This window comes from Balaenoptera acutorostrata, chromosome 19 (genome assembly GCF_949987535.1).
Source record: "Balaenoptera acutorostrata chromosome 19, mBalAcu1.1, whole genome shotgun sequence".
Lineage (NCBI taxonomy): Eukaryota > Metazoa > Chordata > Mammalia > Artiodactyla > Balaenopteridae > Balaenoptera > Balaenoptera acutorostrata.
This window is the reverse complement of record NC_080082.1, coordinates 60,678,063-60,684,535: the sequence shown is the minus strand read 5'-3', so window position 1 is coordinate 60,684,535 and position 6,473 is coordinate 60,678,063. Positions and strand designations below refer to the sequence as shown.

The following is a 6,473-nucleotide window of genomic DNA, read 5'->3' as shown; positions in this document are numbered from 1 at the left end:
TCGGGAGCCGGCACCCCACGCGAGACAGGCGGCAGCTGCCGGGCCGCTCCCTTCTCCGCCCCCCGCGCGCCCAGCCGGGGGCTGACGCGGCCCCGCCCCCGTCGCCCTGCGGGAGCCCTCGCCGCCCCTGCGGCCCTTCACAGCCCCCGGCTGGCCGCGCGGGGGAGCTCGGGCCGCCCGGAGCTCTGGAGTCCTCAGCCGTTTCCGCCCGGGGAGAGCAGTCACCGCCCCCCGCGCGGCGCCGGCAACCCGGGCCCGACTGCAGGGCCGGGAGGCAGGGCCGGCCCGGCCTGAGCGCCCGCCTGGGCGGCCCTGGCGCTCGGGTGGCCGAGAGAGCGCAGCCCGGCCCGCGGGCTGTTCGTGGATCCGGCGCGAGGCAATTTCCGCAGCATGACTAACCTCTATGGTTCCATCCATCCCGCGGACCCGGTGTACCTCAGCACCCGCACCCACGGGGCCGTCTTCAACCTCGAGTACACTCGCCCGACGGGTGAGTGCTGGTGAACAGACGGAAGTTCTGCTTTTTTTTTTTTTTTTTAATTTTTATTTATTTATTTATTTATGGCTGTGTTGGGTCTTCGTTTCTGTGCGAGGGCTTTCTCTAGTTGCGGCGAGCGGGGGCCACTCTTCATCGCGGTGCGCAGGCCTCTCACTATCGCGGCCTCTCTTGTTGCGGAGCACAGGCTCCAGACGCGCAGGCTCAGTAATTATGGCTCACGGGCCCAGTTGCTCCGCGGCATGTGGGATCTTCTCAGACCAGGGCTCGAACCCGTGTCCCCTGCATTGGCAGGCAGATTCTCAACCACTGCGCCACCAGGGAAGCCCTGGTGTTCTGCTTTTTGATCCTGTATCTTCAAAGCACGTAAAAACGCTTTCTGAAGCTCACGAAGACTGTGTAAATAATATAAGGTAATACATGCACGTGGTACAAAATTCAAAGGTACAAAAGGGTAAACAGTGAAACATTTCTTGATTATCGGCTGTTTGCTACCTGATCTGATGACACTGCAATAGCACTATGGGATCTGAGAAAACTGAACAGCAAAGTATGCACTTTACATGGTTACACTAGCTGGGTGAAGAACATTGAATATGATACTAATACAAGACTCTTAGTAACGTCAGGATTTGATGGCAATGTCATTATTTGGGACACCAACAGGTTTGTGAATAGGAGATCATGTTAGGATTATGAACAACAAAAAAATGTTTTTAAGATGGTAAACAAGTTCAGGGTTCTGTCTTAGCTTTCACATCTCTTTAGGAGAAAGAAACTGGCTTTGGGAAAAAACAATCAGAACGTGATTCCATCTTTTGTTCCTTGCACTTAGTCACATATTGTGACTAAAAAACTTGGAGAAAATTACGTGGAAAGGAGACCAAGTAATATAGTTAATGATGAAAACTGGTTTATGAGTTTCCTGAATTTAAGGAATTTAAGGAAAAATATTTTTGTTATTATTTCCTTTGTGGAACTGAAATGTTTTTCACTCTTTGGTCCTTCAATTCTAAATCTATTTTGTAATTTTTGCACTGTGTTTTCATGCATTAAAAGAGTGGTTTCTCAGTTAAAAAAAAAAGATACAAACTATTATATATAAAGTAGATAAACAACAAGGACCTACTGTATGGCATAGAGAACTGTATTCAATATCTTTTTTAAAATTTTTAAAAATTTATTATATATTATTTATTTTTTTATTGGAGTACAGTCGCTTTACAATATTGTATTAGTTTATACTGTACGGCAAAGTGAATCAGCTATACATGTACATATATCCCCTCTTTTTTGGATTTCCTTCCCATTTAGGTCACCACAGAGCACTGAGTAGAGTTCCCTGTGCTATACAGTAGGTTCTCATTAGTTATCTATTTTATACATAGGACCAATAGTGTATATATGTCAATCCCCATCTCCCAATCAATATCTTGTAATAACCTATAATGGAAAAAAGAATAATCCTGCTTTTACAGGTGGAGAAAGTGAGGCTCAGGGGAAGAAGGTAACTTGCCTGAGATAATGTGGCAGATAAGTGGCAGCATTTGGATTGGAACCCGGGCAGCGGGGTTGGCGGGGTGTTCCTCTATAACCACAATCTCTCAAATGCTCTGCACCCACCCAGCGGTCCTGCATACTTAGGGGGCAATCCACAAGACTACTTTCATTTCTTTCTTTTTTTTAAAAACAATTTATTTATTTTATTTTTGGCTGCGGTGGGTCTTCATTGCTGCACGCGGGCTTTCTCTAGTTGTAGTGAGCGGGGGTTACTCTTCGTTGTGGTGCGTGGTCTTCTCACTGTGGTGGCTTCTCTTGTTGTGGAGCATGGGCTGTAGTTGTGCGGGCTTCAGTAGTTGCAGCACGTGGGCTCTAGAGCGCAGGCTCAGTAGTTGTGGCGCATGGTCTTAGTTGCTCCGTGGCATGTGAGATCTTCCCGGACCAGGGCTCGAACCCGTGTCCCCTGCATTGGCAGGCAGATTCTCAACCACTGCACCACCAAGGAAGTCCCAAGACTACCTTCATTTCTAACGCAAGTTGCAAGTTCAGGGGTCCCGAAGACCACCATCGGTTCTGATGATTCACTGGAAGAACTCACAGAACTCACTAAAAGCTATTATCCTCATGGTGACAGTTTATTACAGCATAAAGATATGGATTCACATCAGTCAAGGGAGGAATGCACGGAGCAGGGTCCAGGGGAATTCCCAGTGTGGACTTTCCAGTTGTCCTCTTCACTGGAGTCACAGACAGGATTGGCTCTTCCCAGCACTGATGTGTGACAATATGCCAGCCAAGAAGCTCACCTGAGCCTTGGTATCTAGGGTTTTTATTGAGGCTCTGTTACATAGATATGGTTGGCTGTCCACATGGCTGACCTCAGATTCCAGACTCTTCAGAAGTAGAGCTGATACCTCGTGACCCAAAGCCTCCATCATAAACCCCTAGACTATCTGGTGTAGCACAAGGCCCCCAGGTAAACAAAGACAGTCTTATCAAGAGGAGATTCTAGGGCTTCCCTGGTGGCGCAGTGGTTAAGAATCCACCTGCCAATGCAGGGGACACAGGTTCGAGCCCTGGTCAGGGAAGATCCCACATGCCGCGGAGCAACTAAGCCCGTGCGCCACAACTACTGAGCCTGCGCTCTAGAGCCCACGAGCCACAACTACTGAGCCCGTGCGCTACAACTCCTGAAGCCCATGCGCCTAGAGCCCGTGCTCCGCAACAAGAGAAGCCACCGCAATAAGAAGCCCGTGCACCGCAAGGAAGAGTAGCCCCCGCTCGCCACAACTAGAGAAAGCCCACACGCAGCAACGAAGACCCAATGCAGCCAAAAATAAATAAATAAAAAATAAATAAATTATAAATAAATAATAAATTTAAAAAATTTAAAAAAAAAGAGGAGATTCTAAGGGTTTAGAACCTTCCCAGGAGTTGAGGACAAAGACCAGACCTCTCTTTGGTTAAAAAACCCAAAAGTCAACCGAGTAAATTTGAAGATCTACTTGGCTTTATTTAAGTGATTCATTAGTTGGACAGCGTCCCATTTAGCAAGCAGAAAGGCGCTCAGAAGGGTTGTACAAAATGTAAATTTTTTATAGGCAGAAGGAGGGTGGGGCAAGTTACTAGCCAAAGAAAAGAAAAAAAGGATTGCTTCAGGCGACCTCACCTTTCTTTGGGGGAAAGGAAAGGCAGGGGTCTTGCTATGTAGATCACCTCACCGGTGCCACCCCTGGTGTAAGCAGCTTTTGGCAGGAAGGAGCCCTTTGCAGGAAAGAGCTCCCTGCGGGAGGACCCTCTGTCTTCTCACTGACCTTAAACGAGACACCCCCATGCTCTACTCATCTCTGGCCCTAGCACACCTTTCGTATCTTTTGATCACACAATACCTTGCCTAACTTGTTGGTTCTCTCCATAGATCAAAGAAGCAGAAATGAACAATAAGTAATTAACAGATGACCAGGTCTCCGCCCTAGCTCCCCCTTCAGTAATTTTGTGGACAAGCTGTGTGAACAAGATAGCATCTAAACAAAAATCACACGAAGTCCAGAAGCCTGCACACAAGCCTGCACACAATGGGGAATAGCGATGACTCTGACCCTCTATCTCAATGATTAACTGAGATTACTTCCCTTTTTCCTTTTAAAAGCTTTCATGGCCAAGCAGAAACTTCGGAGATGGTTTCTGGGGACACCGAGTCCACCACCTCCCCAGATTGCCAGCATTCTGATTAAAAGCAACTATCCTTTCTACCGACATTTTTCTTTCTCTCGAGCATTGATTGTTTGCGTTTTGTTTTTGTTTTTTGGCCACGTCACGCAGCATGTGGGATCTTAGTTCGTCCACCAGGGATCGAACCTGAGCCCCCTGCAGTGGAAGCGGAGTCTTAACCACTGGACCGCCAGGGAAGTTCCTCAAGGATTGATTTTTTGAGTGGTGAGTAGCTGGACATGTGTGTGGTAACACTGGGAGAGGCTGAAACTGCCTCTAAGTTAGTTATTAAGTTTTGGTTTGGTGATGTAGCTCGGCAAGAGTGACCCCATTTTCGCCCCGTTATCTCTTTTTAACAGTGTGATTCCACTTTGGTAAAAATATGGACATGTGCACAAGTGCACATAGCATATCAGAACTGAAAAGATATGTAGGAAAAAGCTGGATATACCTCTGGGTGGTCAAATAACTTCAAGTTATTTTTAACAGTATTAATTGAATTATAATAGATAATTGTGTGTTTATTTATAAAATGTATATTTTTATGTATATAGTTATACAAGGGAAATATATACATGTATAAATATATATTTAGGTAAATATGTAAATATTTATCTAATTAAAATTATTTACTAGAAATATTTATGTTTATGAATATATATTTAGAAAATATGCATAACATAATTTTATTTAAAATCCTTATTAAAATAGTATTTGTTCTATTTTTTCGTTGTTAAGAATTTTCCAAATTTTCTTCAGCCACTGCATTCCTTTTTGCAGTTAAGAAAGTAGTATGTGTTATTATGAAAATAAAAGATGAACATATTCCAGGGAATTCCCTGGCGATCCAGTGGTTAGGACTCAGTGCTTTCACTATAAGGGGCCCAGGTTGGGGAACTAAGATCCCACAAGCCGGCATGGCCAAAAAAAAAAAAAAACAGAAAGAAAGAAAAATATGAACATATTTCCAAGTACAGTTTTGAAACCACAGAATGGTTTTGGGACTTAGTAGAGCATAGGTTCTTCTGTTTCAGTGCAGAAAGAATTCAGCGAGAGGCAGAGCGGCAGGTGAGGAAAGAGTTTATTAGTAAAGAACACTTGTGAGAGATACAGCAAGCAGGCAGGGAAGTGCTACCCCCAGAACTTAGTGGGCTACAGTTTTATAATCAAAGGAGGAAAAGACCACCTTCTTCCTTGTTCTTTGAGTCTTCCGTCATCAGCTCCTCCTACATGTTGGGCAGGGGAGTTTTGACCCTGTATGGCCCAACCAGGACTGTCAACGGTGCTATGGAAATGAGCATAAGGGCTGTAACATATACTAAAGTATGGTAGATCATCTCAGGTTTCAGTATAACGTCACCTTTCCCTATATTTTTGTTTTTAGGGCATGTAGAGAAACATGTCCTAGGAATCATTAACTTACTGACCTCACTGGGCAGGATGTGGGTCTCATTCCATTATTGTTTTATTGTTTGGGGGAATGTCTCATGCTTTCCTTGCATGTTTTTTTTTTTTTTTTTTTTTTTTTGCCAAGCAAGCCCACTTGGTTTTGCGGTTAAGCAAGCCTGCTTTCTTGAGTGATCATTAACTTACAGGGGTCTCCCATACGTTTTTCTCTACTTATCATCCCATAGTGGGATTAATGATTTAATCACCTACTTTGTCCCTTTATCTGTCCCTATCAGTTTGAAAGACCTTGTTTTTTTTTTTTTTTTTGCAGATATTTAATTCTTATTTTCTTCTTCTTTTGTGCACAAAAGGTAGCAACAGCATATCTATTTTTCACTTTGTTTCTTTTTTAAAATTATTTAATTATTTATTTATTTGTGGCTGTGTTGGGTCTTCGTTTCTGTGCGAGGGCTTCCTCTAGTTGCGGCAAGCGGGGGCCACTCTTAATCGCGGTGCGTGGGCCTCTCACTATCGCGGCCTCTCTTGTTGCGGAGCACAGGCTCCAGACGCACAGGCTCAGTAGTTGTGGCTCATGGGCCCGGTTGCTCTGCGGCATGTGGGATCCTCCCAGACCAGGGCTCAAACCCCTGTCCCCTGCATTGGCAGGCAGACTCTCAACCACTGCGCCACCAGGGAAGCCCTTTCACTTTGTTTTTGAAAGACCTTGATGATCAGACATTTCTGGGATGTGCGCTCTCTCCTCCACCTTCTCTGTATCTCACCTCTCTGTGTCTGGGTCTCTCTCTCTCAATCTGGTCTCAATAAGCACACATCACATTCTGCACAGCTCTATACCCGCTGCCCGACTCCCCCTGCA

General features: G+C 45.2%; 1 protein-coding gene across 1 annotated transcript in view; it reads left to right on the top strand.

Annotated features, from left to right (window-relative positions):
* Positions 1 to 251: 251 nt before the first annotated feature.
* CTU1 (cytosolic thiouridylase subunit 1) overlaps positions 252 to 6,473 on the top strand; it is a 31,937-nt gene continuing 25,715 nt past the window's right edge. The window contains exons 1-2 of the mRNA XM_057533604.1: positions 252 to 490; positions 4,319 to 4,432. The gene's annotated coding sequence lies outside the window, so the exon portion shown is untranslated. The remainder of the gene's footprint in view (positions 491 to 4,318; positions 4,433 to 6,473) is intronic.